Source organism: Coturnix japonica, chromosome 4, assembly GCF_054131305.1.
Source record: "Coturnix japonica strain WE chromosome 4, WE-NBRP24, whole genome shotgun sequence".
Taxonomy (NCBI): Eukaryota; Metazoa; Chordata; class Aves; order Galliformes; family Phasianidae; genus Coturnix; species Coturnix japonica.
This window is the reverse complement of record NC_140666.1, coordinates 40,525,044-40,544,083: the sequence shown is the minus strand read 5'-3', so window position 1 is coordinate 40,544,083 and position 19,040 is coordinate 40,525,044. Positions and strand designations below refer to the sequence as shown.

General features: G+C 34.1%; 1 protein-coding gene across 6 annotated transcripts in view; it reads right to left on the bottom strand.

Annotated features, from left to right (window-relative positions):
• The window catches only part of CCSER1 (coiled-coil serine rich protein 1), a 562,640-nt gene that overhangs the window by 92,857 nt on the left and 450,743 nt on the right, over positions 1–19,040 (bottom strand). The gene's annotated exons all lie outside the window — the stretch shown is intronic.

The following is a 19,040-nucleotide window of genomic DNA, read 5'->3' as shown; positions in this document are numbered from 1 at the left end:
ATTGGTCTCCTGTGGATACAGCATTTTAGTTGGCATTATTATCAATTATTAGAATATTATTGACTGTGTACATTCCAGCATTAACACAGGTTGCTTGCTAGGTTTCTTTTTTTGTTGTTGTCATCATTAAGTATTTAAACCAATATGCTATATTAGACTATGAAAACATGGATTGAGATGTTTAACACTTTTGCAGTCACAGGAGAAGAATCTCAGTTAAATCAGCATGAGGAGAATCACTTCACATTTATCTTAAAACTCTGGAGAAGGAATAGATATATATTTTTCCTCTTCAGCCCTAAACATATGCGGCTTAGGCATTCTTTCCCCTGAAAAAGGTCTACTTCAGTTAGGGAGAACAGGGATGGAAGGCTGAAATGGGAAGAGATTTCTGATATTTAGATTTGTCAGCAAGCAAAGGGCAACACTGAGCAGCAGCAAGACTATTCACAACTCCTACACACAGCCTTTCAAATTATATACAGTTAACTACCAATCTTAATCTGACATGTTTATATACTTTTTAAATTACTTGTGTTATACTAAAATAGTATTCACAAATTTTAAGTTACTTTGGTCTAATTAAAGAGTAGACTCATCTACCAACATGTTATGACTTCTGAAAGCAAGCCATAGAAGCGGACAAAATAAATTACAACATAATGGGCTGGCATTTTATAAATTTATTTTATGTTTTTCTACTTTAACAGCAAGTAGTCAAATTACTGACTATGGCAGGAAGCAATGGTTGCATCTTTTACTGTAATACCCTTTTACACACAAAAGTATACAAGATGAAAGAAGCTGAAGGACTGCATTTCTAGACTTGCATTAAGATAAACTAACTGACTGGTATCCTAGAGCGTTTCTATTATTTAGAACACAAATTGAATAGAAACTAAATATGTATCGGTGGTGCATAGCAATAGGACAAGGAGTAACGGCCTAAATCCTGTGCATAGAAAGTTCTGTAGTAGCATGTGGAAGAACTTCTTCATGGTAAGGGTGATGGAGCACTGGAACAGGTTGCCCAGAGAGGTTGTGAAGTCTCCGTCTCTGCTCAAGATTCATATGGGCACCTATCTGTGTAACCTATTATAAGGTACCTGCTTTAGCAGGGGATTGGACTCAATGACCTCTTGCTTCCAACCCCCATGATTCTGTGACAACCTTCTCTCTTTATGACCTTATCAGCTTCTTAGAGAGGAAAATATTAACCTAAATACTGTTTTTCAAAAACAGTAGTGAGCATCCACAAAATAGTAATTTCTTGAATTGAGACTTCCATGAGTTACCATAATTCTCCATATGTCATTTGTTTTTATCCTATGTTACTGCATGCACATATTGTATATTCTGTATACATTTTTTTTTTAATCCGAGAAGCACTGAACAGTGATAATTAGGAAATCAATGTAAAACATCTGATATGCATCCTCTAAGCAAACAAACAACTGAAAAATAAATTCAATCAAACAATCCTATTTAATAGGAACAGAGTTTATATCTACCCTGTGCATTTTTTATTTATTTTAAGGAAACAATCTTTTAAAAGCTATGTGTTTTGGTTCATATATTTTGTTACTGTGATTTGAAAAGCATAACAAAATGAAAATGAGAAACCAAACAATTAAAGTGAGCATTTAATGATGAAAAATAACATCAACTTTTCCTGTTATTCAGATGATTTATGTGAAAAATCATTAATATTATGTTCAAATTAATTTTAATTACTTTCTAAATTAGTAATAATTAGATGATAAGATGAAATCCCAATTTAAAAAGAAAAACTGCTACATATTGTGCAGTGTAACTGATGTCTCAAGGAAAAGAAATGCTGAAATTATGGCAAGTTGGCTCTCCTATGTAAACATTCTCCTTAGAGCGCCATCACAGCTTTCAATTACAGAGAAAATAAGTCTGAAAATAAAACTGAACTTAAATATAGATACAGACAAAGTTACATTTTGAAGTCACCTATAAATCAAAGAGCTGAAAGCCATGGTACTATATGAAGTTCAAAGCATCAGGATGAAACAGCAGCTGAGTCTACTGACACAGGAAGTAGTTACCATGATACCTCTTCATAATGAGTTCATTAAAACTGGAAAATCTATCAGCAGTTTCAGTTAGAGATTCTGGCAAATTTTGATAGTATGTCAATAAAGCCATGGTTAACTGACAGAAGCTAAACACCCTCTAATACTAATTGGACACTGATAATGACTGGAGGAAAAACCTAATGCAAATGGCAACTAACCAAGCTGAGACTCTATAAATTATTTTCAAAATGCCTACTTAGAACTGATGAGAGAAGTAATCTTTTACCCTTAATAAAATAATCCTAGATGAAAAAAAACCACACCAGAATGAAGATTCAGATTCAGTAGCTGCTTAGCACGGGTGGTCCCAAAGTTCCCAAAAGCACTGTCCCACCTCATTTAGCTCCCTGCACAGTGTGCTACATCCTTCATTGACAAGGCAACCACAGACACATTCCCTGACATTTCAGTACATGTACATTTTCACTACTTCAGGTTTTGGGTTTCACCTTTACTTTTTATTAAAATTTTAAGTAAAATGAAACTGGAAAATAATTTGAAGAAGGCTCCAGTGCTCCCCCAACTTCATCTTTTGCCTCACAAAATACCTCACACATTCCCACATAGATATATCAATGGTCTAATTGCTTTGTCTGGTGTTGAAATTAACTCATGGTTAGTCTGCACCACTTAGTCATAGACTTTCATTGACCAGGAGGAAGACTTTCCTCTCTTCCTGCAGTCCTACTGCAGGACAAATTGTTGTAACTGTTGAGATGGGTAGAAAGTCTCATTAGGGCTGTGCGCATATCAATTTTAAGCTGTATGCTAAATAAATATCAAATATTTGTAAAACATTTCAACATAGAATGTGTTTTAAGTCTTTTGGAATGAAAGGGAATATTTATGATTGATTATTTTATATAATGGCTAGCTAGCATCCAAAAACTGTGCATTTAATCTTCTGTCAACAAATTTTATATGGCACTGGAAGAGAGAGATTTATAGGAAGGCTTGGAAAAGATTTGCATTACTAAATTTTCATGTGGGTTAACTCTGCATGTAGCATCAGCACAGAAACAGAAGGCTAAGGGGTGGGATTTGTGAATTTGGCCTTGCTGAAAGTTTTAAATGCTTGGGGAAACTGACAAGACAATTTTACAGGAGCAGGTTCACGAGGATTTGTATCCAGCCTTGAGACAGAGAGTTAGGCCTTTGCATTTAATTCTCAAAGCAAGGGATCAAAAAATCCAGGGCAGTAACTCTTCATATATATCACATTCAAACACCATATTCCACAGATAGGATTTAAATTAATCAATCAATATACTTCCAATCATTTTGCTAATTGGAATAATCTTCCTTTCTAAACTCATCAGTTCCTTTATTATTTTGCTTTTTTACATAAAATTCAGTGGGAATATTTTGTGCATCAGTGACTCATGTACAAGGTACTCTTTAGTTATGCATAGTCATAAGCTCAGTAAAACATAGCAGACATTCCAGTGCCCCACAAAAATGAGAGCTGGACACCTTGATGCCACCAACAAACAGCAAGAGATACAGGCAAACACTTCTTTTTACTTGACTTGGACAAACAGCTGCATCTAGCACCTTCTACAAGGCCCTGCTGGAAGTCACAAAATCTGCTGACATCGCTGTATTACAATCTTATCTGAAATATAAAGTTTGCTTAGCTGCTTTATCATGGTAGTGATTAACATCTCTCTACAATTGTTATGGCCAAAGAAAGAATATCCCTTAACTTCTTCATGAAATGTCAAGGCTGCTACCTAAACACATTGGTACACTGCAAATGCTTTTTGAGGGTGAATGAGTTTTACAGACTTTCATGGGGATTTCATTTCCTCATAATTTTTTCCCTCCACTCACTTAACACTAGTATATTTATTCCTAATGAAATATTGTATTGCTTTTCTCCATATAAAATCTAAATTGGACAGTAGCATAATTGCAAAATGCCATCCACTATTCCATTTCCACCAACCCAGAGGATAAATATGTGGAATTATATCTGTCATTTGTTTATCCCATTACAATTTAAAAGAAGAAGAAAAAAAAAAAAAAAAAAGAAAAAAAAAAGGAAAAAAAAAAGAAGAAGAAGAAGAAAAAAAGGAATTTATAGCATCAAAAACATAAGTAACTGAAGAAATAAGGGCAAAGAAAATTGCTAGAAGGACTCAATTTGGAGCCCAGTATACGTTAAATATTTCTTGCATTACAAGGGATGATAAATGCAATTCTTCTGAAGAAGTTCAGGATTTTTCAGTATGCCTAGACTGCTTTCTATGTTAAATATGGCAAGTTCTTTAACAACACTTCACAATTTTCAGAAAAGAAAGTCTGTCAATAATATGAAACATGCAGTGGAGACAGTCTGGTAACCCTAAGCTAGAGTAATAGTATAGGAGGTTAGAAGCTGTTGCAAACACTGCTGTTTATAACAGGCTTGTAGCTCATATTAAATTACTCAGGGGAAAAGAGCAAGGTGAAGGAGAAGGCTTTTTTCTCCAGCATCCCCAACATATAGAACCATAGCACACTTATCTAAGAGAAATATGAACTTTCTGTATGCTTGAATCCAGAGCCTCAGCCTGAATGTGTGAGTGAGCTTGTGAGACTTCACTTGAGGGAAGGAGTGTTCACCATCTCAATACTGTCAGCACTTAGGACAAGTGCCAATTTAAGGTTCTTTGTTTGTTTATTTGTTCAAAACAAAGTGCCAATTTGGGACTGAATGGAAATCTCAGTGAACCAGTTTCACACATTTAACTTGTACAATGTGTCTTGAACTACATGATCTTAGAGGTCTTTTCCAACCTTAATTCTATGATAACATTCAGCTTGCAGCAATTACTACATCAGCCCCAACACTTGATAATTTTTTTTATACTTTGCTAATGTGTTGAGTAGGTGTACATAAAAACAATACTGATCAGAAATAAGGTCTCACAACTGTTTTTGAGGATACTGGTCAGACAGAAAAAAATATCATACTATCTTTGAAAAAAAAAAATAAAAAATTATTCGATCTTACCACAGCATGAAGTCCTCGCTATGATCTTCTAGTCACGAACTTTTGCCAGTAATGTTGGATACTATTGTACTGGTCATTGATATTGCAGTAACAATATGTAATATAGTTATGGACCTCAAAAATGTATGTTCTTTTAACTACTAAAAAAAAAAAAAGGAAGATAATAATAGAGGGAAAAAATAAGAGCTGAGAACCTCACTGGCAAAACTGAGAGGAGTGTTGTTTATTTATTTTTTTGCCAATACGCTGTGATAATTCTGTGAAAAGCCCATACAATATCATTAGGAACTACTATTCATTATCAACATAGAAGTGTTATGCATCTGTATTTTAAATAATTGCACAATTCTTATGACATTTCAGTTTACATATGTTGTACTCCACATCCTTCATGGAGAAGGTCAGAACATAACTATTATTTTAATCAGGAAAACGATATGGTTTTATGTATAACAACATGCCCTGGTATTAGCTTAGTTACTTTACTGACCTCGAAGATCATAATAGGCACATTTACATATTTTTTTCAATACTGATATGTATATACACATATTTAGAATTTATCTGCCAAGTTTAGTCTTGAGCAAAAGCAACCTGAGTTTGCAGTCTTTTGAAAGCTATCAAATATTTTCATACATGAAAAGAGTCAAGATCATTTATTTCAGAATAGGTAGCAGGAATCTGCAAAAATGTAGACGGAAAAGTACTTATTTATTTCCCATTCAAAATCATCCATCAATATGTATACTGAGACTTGTAACATCTTGCTAATTCTTCTGCTCAGCTTCACGACTAAGCACAACAGTTTGCAACATAAAAGATTCAAAAATTGGCAATGTCCAAGAGTTTTAACTAAATATAATTTCCATCCTCAGTGCTGCCAACAATTTCATGAGCTGTGACACACAAAAAATACACTGCACACTTAGAGCATGCTCAGCAGTGTAATTTTAAAAGTATGCCAAATGTATAGCCTCAGCAGGATCTTACATTACAGAAACCACAGCAACCCTGCCATACATCTAGATCCCTTTGTTTGAGCAGGCAGAATATCACCAAGGCAAACCTTATGCTCAAACCCACACAACTCCTTAGTTTCTGAAAGTGTTCAAGGCTAGGCTGGATGGGGTTTTGGGTAACCTGTTGTAGTGGGATGTGTCACTGCCCATGGCAGAAGGGTTGAAGGTTGATAGTGATAAGGTCCCTTCCAAACCAAACGATTCTAGGATTCCATGATTCTATTATGTACCATACTTCATTCTGTTACTCATAATGTTTTCAAGAGATTGGCACAATTACTATAAATTCTTTTCATTTACCAGATGCTCTTCTATAACAAGAGGAACAAAAGCTTAAAGAATTAACACAATTTCTAACATAGAAGCTTGAATATAGTTTGATATTATAAGACTAATTTGCTAAATAGTGTAAAGGGCTATGAAGTTCAGCAACTTCAGAGCTACTTGCACACCGTATTCTTCAAGTCTATCCATGAGAAATACAACCAAAATAATGGTGAGTGGGAATCTGCTCTTTGTATTTCAAATAAAAAAAAAATTACATAGTCAGATGCTAAGGCAATGAACACATAACAGTGCCTCAACTGAGAGAATGTTACAGCAGCATCTTAGCATCTCCCACACATTTTCTTTACTCAAACGCAAACCTTAAAACAAGTTTCTAATGAATTTGATTATACATCACACAATAATCTCTACATCTCCTAGTGTGAAAAATGAAATTGTGCATCTATATCAAGCAAAAACTCATATGAGAAACAATCTAACCTTCTAAAATGACAATTCCATCATAACAAAGTATTCATTTGGTGAGAAGCAATAAGTCTTTTTGAGCTTTTCGAGCTTTTTTTTTTTTTTTTTTTTTGTAAGTTTCTAACCCAAGCAAAGTTTCTCTAGAGCTGACTTTTTCATATGTAAGAAAAATACCAACTGCCTTTGCAATGTTAGAAGGTAACATTTATAATCTTTCTTTTTGCTATTGCCTGTTGTATCATAGATCAGGGAGCCTCAGGGATGTCTCTTCACAGTATTCAACTTGTGAGAGTAGGGAGTTTTGAATTTGCTATGAAGATAAAAGTACTGAAAAGGTACTGCTGCAAAGCTGTTAATCTATGAAGGTTGTAAATTAGACCATTAACATTGGTACAAGAGCTGATTAAAGTAAACATAATACAGTACAAACTGTCCCAAAACCAGACACCTGAAAATGGCAAAATTTCTGCAGGTACACAAAACAATTGAATTTGCACAATAACAGTCAGAGACAGAAAATATTGTACTAGAAGACCACAGATAAGGCTATTCTCACATCTAGAGTCATGAAAACTGCAAAACTAAGAACTAGTTGACATTTACAGCTTTTAATGATGTTTCAAATAATTCAGTTTTATGAATTAAAACCACGGTAGATGCCCTCCACTTCATGTATTACTTCATATTTGCCTAAGAAATACATGAGAGAAATTTGAGATTTATTTAAAACTGAAGAGGGGTTCAAAATATAGTTTAAAGTCAGTAGGAATGTATTAAAATCATAATGCTTAGAGAGGCATGGGACTAAACTCAGTTTTGACTTGGATATATATACAGGAGCATACGTTTGCATAATTCATATGTTAGCTTTTCCAAAATTCCAGAAGCTTTCACATAGTTTAAAATTCTGTCTGTTAGCCAATATTGCCCAAGTAATGTCCAGAAAGTTTCCATCAGATTTCTGGCACCATCTGCCACCACCTGAAGTATAGCCAAGGTATAACATTGTAAAATTTCAGATGAATGTGGCCTGCCTTCACCACAAAATAGGTCATTAGCATGATTTTCAATTTAGCAGAGCGGCAGTTTGGGAGGACTTTGTGGACTAGTTTATCAAGCTCTGTCAATAAACTCTGTTAACTGGATGCTCTCACTCCTTTAACTGTAGTCCTCGGCCAGGAAGTCTATTTCACACCAGCTTTCTGCTGAGTTACAAACACGAACAGCTTTATTTGAGTTTATTTTTTCTTTAACTTCCTGCACCAATCCCCAGACAGGGCTAGGATGCTAAGAATAATGGCAAGGTCGTGCCCAGGTTCACTGAAGAGATGATTAAGCAGAAGCAGTTATGGATTCAAGGATTTTCTGCAGCATAATTTTTGTCACGTTTTAAAAGGAGAAGGCATTTCTTCACTAAATAATGGGGCACACAGAAGGAAGGGATTTGCTGTAGTTTATAAACAGAATTGTAAATTTAAAGCATGAGAAGGAACTGCAAAATAAATAATTTTCAAAATGATATTATTAAAAAAAAAAAAAAAAAAAAAAGTGAAGTAGTAAGTAGCACAACCCACAATAATATCATCTTCCCTAATAAGAGTGAGAATATATTCATTGTTTTATAATATCTCTTTTATAATATCTCCCCCTAGCTTTTGGCTAGTTTGGAAAGATTACTTTCCTGATGTTTGTTAGTACAGTAACCAATATATATTATCATTTAGATACTGTTTTGAAAATCAAGTACAAGGCAGACATGCTATGACAGTTGATAAAGCTAGGGTATTATATGCTATTTAAAACTCTCTTCCTAGGCTATCAATTCATACATCAAGTTATGTTTTTTAAAAAACTCTGATAACAATAGTATCCCAAATGTTTATGCAGCTGTTTAGCAAAGATACTCTTTCTAACAAAGATGGCTGCTTAGACACCATCATCAAAGAGACATTTTCCCCATAATATAATTGTTCATGTAAGTTTAGTGGGTTAAAAAGTAGATTAAATGTAGAGTGGAAAGTTTGGAAAAGGATTCTTTCAGCAAGAAAAGTACAACATATTATTAGGCCATAACTCATGCTACAAATTATTACATTCTTCTAAAAGATAAATTTTGAAAGACTTATAAAAACAAGTTTTAAATCTTAATTTAATAATTATGTGAACATATTAAAGTGAAAACATAATAGCAATGATATTTTTAGCCTACCAGACCATTTGTTTGCTCTTTTCTCATGCTCAGTGGCTTGTTTCAGATTTCTTTGGACAGCAACAGCAACCAGAGAACCAGGGTGAAAGGATGTGCTTAATGTAACTTGCTTTCAAGTCACACTATTTTATGTTTATTTTATTCCTATTGTAATTTCGTAGTCATTTTTGAGATTAGACTGATCTCATGTTTCTTGAGATTGGTCTATTTTTTGTTAAACAAAAGGCAATTCAAACACACTTGCTTAGAATGAGCAGCCTTTGTTTACAATACATTCCGTATTTTAGAAATAACCCTGATCTTTGATAATTTAGGCCTCAACAGTACTACAGCTATCTCAGTTACATAAAATGCTAAATTATTGTCCAAAATATAGCCTACTTAGTATTATATTATAAAGTATCCTTTTTGTCTTATTTTTAATTATAAAGCTAAAATATAAGTATTTGTTGATAAGGTCTTTAAAGTAGCTCACAGTTATCAGTGTTAGCACTGTTAATGTCTTAAGTCTCCAAGCCTATCAAACACTGCAATGAGATCTAGAATCTAAATAATTTGAGACAAACTGAAACAAAATCCCATATAAATTTTTCATCCAGCAGAAAACTTCAGTTTTTCAAAAAAAAGTAAAAAAATATTTAAATAATTTAAATAATATTAATTTCATTTTGTTCTTGAAGTACTTAAGAGTAAAATAAAAAGTACCAAAAAGAAATACATCTGAAATCAGTCGTTTTTATATTAGCAATTTCTTTCTAGCCTCAACACTGCAATCTAAATAAAGATAAAAGCTTGATACTGCTTTTCCCTTTGCATAAAGAAGCAATGACAGAATCTGAATACAATGTTTTCTTCAATTAGGGAAAAAGCCTCAAAGCCTATCAGCCTGGAAAAGCTAGAAGCGAAGAATTGCAGCATTAAGTCTGTGGTCTCTGATACTAATACATCACAAACAGTTTTAAAGGTCTTTAGATGCACAAAGCTCCATAAAAATTATGCTTACTGAAAAATTTATATTGTATATGACAGTAATGTTTGTTGACGTGCTTAACTTCTTAAGTATTTAAAATAACTAATAGAAGTTTCTCCCAGATGAGTGCTGTACACTTCTCTAGCATGTGCTAATGACAAAACCACTTTCAGTAGCAACAACTTATTAGAACAAGGGGAGGAGGAAACAGGAGATGCTGTGACTCCAACAAGTGACTCATCAGAAATAGGTTTTCTATTTGAAACGCATACATAAACCCACCCCAAAACACAAAGCAAACAACAAAACAAAACAACACCAGATAAGTAGTCCAGTAGGCTAGAATATTAAACTAACTTATCCTTGAGATAAGTTTGATGAAAGAAGAACTGGATCAGATGGTGTCTGCCTAAATTACAGCAATTCAGTAATGTAGCATATAATCTTGTGCTTAAAGCAGATTTGGCATCTAAGGCCTGAAGAATGATAAACATCATTTCCACACTAGGAAGAAAAACACAAAACAAAGAGGCATCAGATCTGGACATCTATAGCTGTTTTTAATGTATGTTCAAGACACACAATAATAAACAGAAGAAAACCTACAAAAAATGTTTTCTGCTTGAGAGAAGCTGGCTGGGTGACAGTTTGGCAATGCTACTGTGTTATCTGGTATATAAAGGGCAAAGACTGACTGTTAAGAATGGTGGAACATCATAAGGCTAAGTGGATGGACACAGAGTTGTCAGAATGAGATAATTCTTGGATTATGATATGTGGCTCTGTGGAACATCGTCTAAACACTCAGCAGTAGCCAAGATAACAAATAGTATGCAGGAAATTTTAAGAAACAGAGAAAATCCAAAGGGTAATGAGGACTATCAAAAGCATGGAAAAGTTTTCCAAACAAGGCGCAACTGAATAAATTAAGGTATTTCAGGATTAACAAATAAATTTATGGCAGGACATGTGAAAAGTGGATAGGTATGAAATGACTAATCACGTTGGATAATCAACAAAAAAGAAGTTCTTCACACAGCAAATTGCAAGTCACAGACAAAGTCTACATAGCCAATGGAAGGCTTCAAACCCCCACAGACAAACAGCTGCTACACAGAGGACTGAGGAAAAGTAATTTTATAATGTTCAACTCAACTCAGTGTTAATCTATGTCAAAACAAGGTAGCACGAAGGCTATATCAATTAGGAGAAAATGTGAAATGAAGGGTAACTGCTAATGATATAATGCAATCTCTAACTGGATGCATATTTATGTACATCCCTTAGTCAACTGTAAAGAGTGATGAAGGAATTCAGATAAATAAAAAGAAGGTCCCAATTTCACAACACCGTGCAACAGCACCAGAACCTAAGAAGGCATGCAAAATCTCAAATCCTCTTATGAAGATATCTAAAATCTGATCAAATCCCACTTAACTACAGCTATGCTTATTAGCAATTAATTTAATGCAAACTGTTGTTGTTAATTACATTGTATCTTTGGCGACTGGTAACATAATGAGTAATGTGCTGCAAAGCACAATGAAAGGCAGGAAAGGAAGACTTAGTATTACTGGAAATAGCACAAAGCAAGCTGACATTCATACACTCCTATCTAGAAAATTCACAACAGAAAGTAGACCTGAACTGGAGAAATGAAGTTCTCAGATCCCCAAGTCGTTTTTAATGATCCAAATTGGAAGTCTAGTCCAGATTCCAATCTGGAAGTCTAACTGAAGAAATACTCACTGCTAAGACAATCCATGACTTCATATAACAGTAGGATGTCACATTCACACTGTAAATTAGGACTTTCGATATGACTAATTTTCTGAGTGTGTTGTAGCCAAAGAATTGAAAGATCTTATTTCATACCCTTAGTGAACTCTCCATTCATTTTTTTTTTTTTAATACAATTGGGTTCTACTGTTGTATGAACATGTAAAAATACTCTGTTCTTTGCCTGACTAAGCATACACATAGGGAAGGGGTAGTCAATTTCATCTATTCCTATGAAATAATTTCAGTTTCTCTTGCATTTAGAAGAGCTGGATTTTAATCAAGATGAAAGAATGTCAAACAACAGCTTTTCCGAAGAAAACAATTAGATTAATTTCCCATCAAACAACTGATTCATAAAGTTGTGACTAATGAAGAAAGATCTCTATTTTCCTAGACAAAACTAATGAATAATTTTACCATCCCTCATATTCTATGCTATTAATATTTAATTGTGATTTCTGCTTGTTTTTCTTGTTTAGGACTGGAAGAGAAACAGAACATTGTCAAATACTAAAGATGTACGGGCACATTATTCATGGCATAGAAAGTAATAGAGGAATTAAGATCTGTGAATTGGCTCATATGTTAGCAGTACGGAATGATGCCAATGCAAGTAAGTCATGTTCAGTACAAAACAAAACAAAACAAAACAAAACAAAACAAAACGGGTGAAACTAGAAGCCTGATTCATGACATCATGCTACAAGGCTCTGCCACTTTAATCTCTGAGTTTCTGTGGAATGCTAACAACTCCAAAAGCAACATTGACCAACAAAATATTTCTGTCTTGGTCTTTTATTTGTCTCTTAAAGCTGATGATAAAAAGACTCCTCAGTTTTCTCTAGCCCTATAATTAAAAAGGTAGAAATGTCAGAAGAAAGAATTAGCTGAATAAAAGGATAGATGGACTACATAAATCTTCACTGACTTCTGTGGGCTGCTTTTGGAGTTTCATCACTATGAGATATCTTTGTATTTTAGCAGGAAGTGCAGGAGAATATTCCTGTTCCACAAATGTGAGAGTTTGCACACCTCACTACATATCAAATGTATTTGGATTGTAGTTTTTCCTGATGTAACACTGATCTCTGCATATATAGTGGACTAAATGCTGAAGCAGTTTACATACACATACTTCTAGCTTTATTTTATTTTTAAATAATGCTATATTTTCTAGACTTCATTTGTTTTAATACAAGCTGCTAGGAAACAGAAATAATTACACTGAGGACCTGAGATATAACTAGACAGAATGACCACAGGTCAGTCAAAACCTTCCACCTCACAGTCCAAAAGACTGAAAATTAGCATACATCAAACACTTGTGAGTGAACAAATTGCTTCACTCTACCTTGACCTACAGAGCATCTGAAAAAGCTGCCATGAATACCTGCACAGTAAGAGTACCTACCAACCAAGACTCCTGTTGGGTCACTTTTGAGGCATCTGAAAACTGCCCTGAACACTCCACAGTATTAGTTTCCATTTTACTGTTGCTCATTTCACCAGAACTCACTGACATGGATTGCTATCTCTTTGATTTAAAATACTGCAAAATGAACATACAAGGAAAAATATTATTTGTGTACGATGAGCTTCTTATTAGTTATCAAATGTTTATAGAGAATACACTCTATCATCTATACAGAGACAAATTTCTGGAACAAAAAATGAATCATTATTTATCTTTGAACATTGTTTATAGTTTTGTTTTTTTTTTTTAAATATTCCCATTGTCCATAAAAACAATGATGGAAATATTGAAACCTGAAATAAACATACAATTTTACAAGAGAAGCCTCAAAAGAGTAAGCTTTAGGAATTATTGTTTCCACCCGTTTCTGTACTTCACTTAAGGTGATAGGTGCATACAACAGAACTGTAATTACTGATATTTTTCCTACCCTCAGGCCTATTTGAAATACCAAATTGCTCTGTGGCACTGGAGAGAAGAAACAATAAAAATGCCAATTTCTGCATTTAAGGGAGCTCTACAAGATATAGGTTACCTTTTTCTGCACACTTATAAAGAAGAATCTATACACAGAGATAACCTGTGGGAACAGCATGGGTATGGTTCCATCCTCTGTCCTGAGGCTAATTAGCTTCCTTTAAAAGAGAAGCAGAAAAATCCCAGACATCTCAAGAGCAGACATAAAATACATTCCACTGTGTGTCGGACATAATAGTCTGCTGGATTTTCAACGCTGAATTTATTCAAATACAGTGAAGGTAGTGTACTATGCAGTAGCATCTACTTCCTGTTCCTGTATCATATCAAATTACTTGGGCTACAGACAGACATTAGATATATTATTATATATATATATATTTACTATATACATTATATATATTATATTTATTATTATATTTATTATTTGTTATATATATATATATATTATATATGTATATATATAAACAACTCATTAGGAAGTATTTCTTTATGTGCATACTAAAAAAGTTTATCCAAAAGTTCAATTACTTGCAACTGATAGCACAAGTGCTTCCTAACAACTACAGACCAGCATGACTGACTTACAAGAGAACAAACGTGTTTATAGTTATACACATGTGCTTTTTTCTGAGCATGTGACTGCTATTCATCTGCACAAGCTGGGGAAGAACATGTTACTCAGGAAATTTAATAGATTGGATTCAACACAGATATTTACAGTTAGTTCTGTAGGGAGTCTACAGCCATTACACAAAGTAGGAAAAAAACAACAAACCAAGTATGAAAAAACTTCAGAGATCCACATAAAAAGAGGCCATTAAATCCAACACAGAAAGCAGTCAAGACACAAAGAAATATCAGGCATCTGTAGAGAATACTTTCACAGTCTGGACTTTTGTGTACCAGAAAATATTACATCCACATAATCCTCTTTGAAAGCTCCATAGCCAAAAAGGTTATTTTTATGGTCTTTTTTTTTTTTTTTTTTTTTTTTTCCACACACTGATATGGAAGGATTACTGCAAAACACATTACAGCACTACTTCTATGTAATCAAATAAGTTTTATAGTAATTTATTACCATCATTAAAGAGCATTCCAATATTTTGTAAGAATTTTATGCCACCCATCCTGAAAATTATTACTATTATTATATATATATTTTTTTGACAGAGCCAAGAAGTGCTGTCACTGAAAAATTGCTGGGTTGTGAATGCAGTCATTACTTTATCATATTAATTTTTTCATTTATGATCAATCTATATATATTCTTTTCACACCAAATCCTTATACTAAAAGTTCTCAATTTCCAGGCAAAAACAAACAAACAACACCACATTGCTAGTATTTCTGCAAACATACAGAGTACCTGTACATAAACCAGCTGGATTCAGGCTCTGAAGCATTTGCTGGTTTTGGCAACAGCACTCCTAAACGACAATAAATCTGAATGCTTATGAAAAACTTGTCTGCTTGTATTCCTCTTTCATGGCTTAATTGAGATCATATATATGTTCTTTATGTTAGAGAATGTTAGTATCCAAATAGGAATGTTGATCCTGTTTTGTAATGGAAAGATGCCGTTTCCTAAGTAAACTAAGGTTTGGTACTTTCAAATCCATGTTCTCATTCTAAACAAATAAATGAATGGATTTATGAAGAGCTGCTTCCAGTGAATGCATTCAGGAAAATCACTTATCTATTCTTTCACCTCTGATACGATTTTATCTACGAGATGATTGGAACTAATTAATTACAAAACAGAGAGCAAAAGGCAAAAATCTCACTCAAAAAAAGTGAAAGTTTGAGAGGAGTGTGCCCCAGTGGCGCAGTGGTAGGAATGCCATGCTGCAACACTGGAGGCCTGGGTTCGAATCCCCCCCTGTGGCGCAAGTGGTAGAAGTGCCGCTCTGCTACACAGGGGCTTGAATCCCGGGGGTTGGACTCGATGATCTCTAAGGTTCTTTCCAACCTGCACGAGACTGTGATACTGTGTGATACTGTGATTTTAATTAATATGAAAATATATACTGATATTGCAGCATTATCTTCTGCAGAAAGCAGAAGGGATAGAGGGTTCTGTACATGTCATGTGCACTGTAGTTTGTTTGATTTTTAATACATTTTTTAGAGACATATTTTCATGGAACACTTTTTTTTTTTTTTTTTTTTTTTTTGAATGCCTGCTGCACACTGGATTCCATCTACAACAATTGCAGTCTCATTAAAAACAATTATATAAAGACTTTCAGCAAATGTTTGCTAAGGTAGAAAATTTAAATTAATTTGATTAATTCCTGTTTGTTTGTCATTGTTCATTTCAGTACAGTATATCATCTCCAAAATTTTAATTCCACCTTGCAGTGAAACATTTAGCACTATCACCACCCGTAGTAAATCTGTTAAAATGTAATGAAAAGCTTCATACAAAAGGCCAGAAGCAATTTGTAGTGGAACATCCTAAAAGTTAGATAATTCAAAACTATCCCTGTTTTATAACTCTCATCCCTTTGTTTGACATAGTCCTCCATGTGCATGAAGGTAGCAGCCTCAAAGCCGAACCAGCCACCCCTGTGATCCTACTGTGCCTTTATTCTTACTTTCTTCTTTCATGCTCTTGGTCTCCTTCAGGCAACATCTGGCACTGTGCATATTCTTAAGGTGCCTATTACTATGACTTAACACTTCAGTGTTCAATTGAACAAGGTGATTAATTGGTATTATTTCTGAAGGTGGGAAATTGCTCAGAGCTGACTCAGCCACTCATTCCCCAGCACTTTACTCATTCTTCATTTTGGTTCATTTTATTCAGGGGCTGCAGTCAAAATATGAGATTATATCCTGGCTATGAATAACCTGAATAACACACAAGCATATACTGTAATACACAATCAGTGGCTGTAAAACTTAGATGCCACATACTATCATACTTATATGATAATACTTAACATCAAGCAACAGAAGACAATCTGTATTCAAGGTAGTCTTCCCAGAGCTATGTTTCCACATTTCAAAAAGGTCACAATCCTCACTAAGTTCATCATCAAATAGCACGTTCCATGAAAAACATCATACCTTAAGGAGAGGTAGGGCAAGAGTGCTGCCTGTTTCTAAAGTAATATGTGCACAACTGCCCTTCAATTACTGCAGTAAATACTTCCTAGATATTCTACATACCACACCCCAACTTACTTCAAAAAGAAATTAAGTGCCAATCTCTTATTCTCCACAAAAACTAAGTAAAGGCGTAAGTTTAATGCTTTCATTGGTATTTAAAAGAGCAAATTCCACAGTAATACCGTCTTTCAGCTTTTCAACATTAAAATCAATATTGTCAACAATCTGTATTGCCTTCCACAGATGGAGAATGCAGCAGTTTATCAACTAAATTCACTCCAGGATCAAATGATTGGCAATGACTTTGAAGCTTCCTAACAGCTAAGTAATGCCATCTGAATATCACCTAATGACTGTATTATATCAGAACCTGCAATTTTCTTTTAATAAGGTTCAAGTATCATATGTAATGCTTTCCCTCAGACACTGAGATTTTCTAAATATAAAGCAATTACTTCCTAGAAGGCAATATTAATATATGCATATCCTTTTTACATCCTAAAAAGCCCCCCCCCCTTTTTTTTTCTTCCTTTTTCTTTTTTTCCCTCCCTCTTATATTCTAAATTCCTCTTGTATTTATTGCACTTATGAGAAAGACTGCAAGCAACTTCATTTTTGATAAGCAGATCATCTCCTGTAAGACACTACCTCACCTGTAGTTCACTGGAAGGGAATATTAAGAGAGGTTATTAAGAGAGGTTTAGTTACTTTTTACAGTAATAGTAATAGTCTCGTGCGGGTTGGAATAATAAATAGATAATAATAATAAATAAATAGAATTTACAACATTACAGTTTCAACATAGCAACTTAATCTTGATATTTTCTAGTCTCCCAAAGGACTTGAACACATGCCTTAAGAAGTTTCTGCTGTCTATCCACATGGTACAAATAAAAACCAACCAAGCAATTACTAAAATAAAGCAAAAAAGAACGACTGAATGGTCAAAAGCATTACTACGTTCTTGAGGACTATGATGTTTGAATAAACGAGGCTATATTCAATTTCTAGTATTTCATAGGGACTAGGAGAAAAAGTTGTGGTACTGGAACCTAAAACTGAGAATCCTGATTTTTAAAGAATCTGAATGAGACTTTATTTGCCTCACAGTTGGACATGAGTGTAAATAAATGCTGTTTTCCATATATTACTGTTCCTCATTCTTCAAAACCCAGTGTGAAGGCAATCTTGTCTTGGAGTATGTTACTTTGAGAAGTAAATTTGTCCTGAGAATACAAAATACTCTGGTTTGGAAGTTTCTGTATTTCACCAAGTAAACTAAGAACATTAAATCCTCAGGTGAATTATTTGAACTTTGCTGACAACCAGAAATACTTCTTCCACCAAAAACTTACATCCACTTCAATCAATTTAACTATCATGCTTCATGTAAGATTGCATCACATACAATGTGAGATGTCCATAACTTACAAACACACTGTATATAGTTTAAGTGTTATCTCAGACAGATCTTCACTGAGGAAATGAAAGATCATCTTTCATCTTTTCTATCTGCTTTCATCAGGTTAAAGGACCACAGGCTAATGTATTTTTAATGGCTTCCTACTCCATAGAATGATTTATAAAGGAGCAGGAAAGTAATTATTTCTAAGTTACTTCTCATGACAACAGACATCAAAGAACAGTCATACAAACATAGTATCGCTTTTCAGCCTCACCTCAGCTTGAGCACAATCTGATAATACAGGTGTTGAAGGTGTTAAGTCTCGTCTATAATTGCATTGCTAAATCAGGAAGATAAGAGTACTTGCAAAGTACCTACCCTTCACTCTAGCCATTCAGTGGTTATAAAAAAAAAAACAAAACCAAAAAACATTGTGACCAGTTGTAGTCAGTAAATAAGCTACATATTAGCCCATAAATTGTAATTTAATTATAATCGTAAGCCTATCCCAACTTAACAGAAATATAAGTGTCTAACCACATTACCTATCATGGACCACAGCTGGTCTCATGCAGGTAGGTGACTTAAAACCTAAGAAATAGATATTTATAAATATCAAGCATGACAAAATGACCTCCACAAATGCAAACAATCAGGGAAAATTTATAACTGGCAAAAATTCAGGAACCCTGGTAAGGTTAAAATCATTAATATCAGTGGGAAACTCTAAC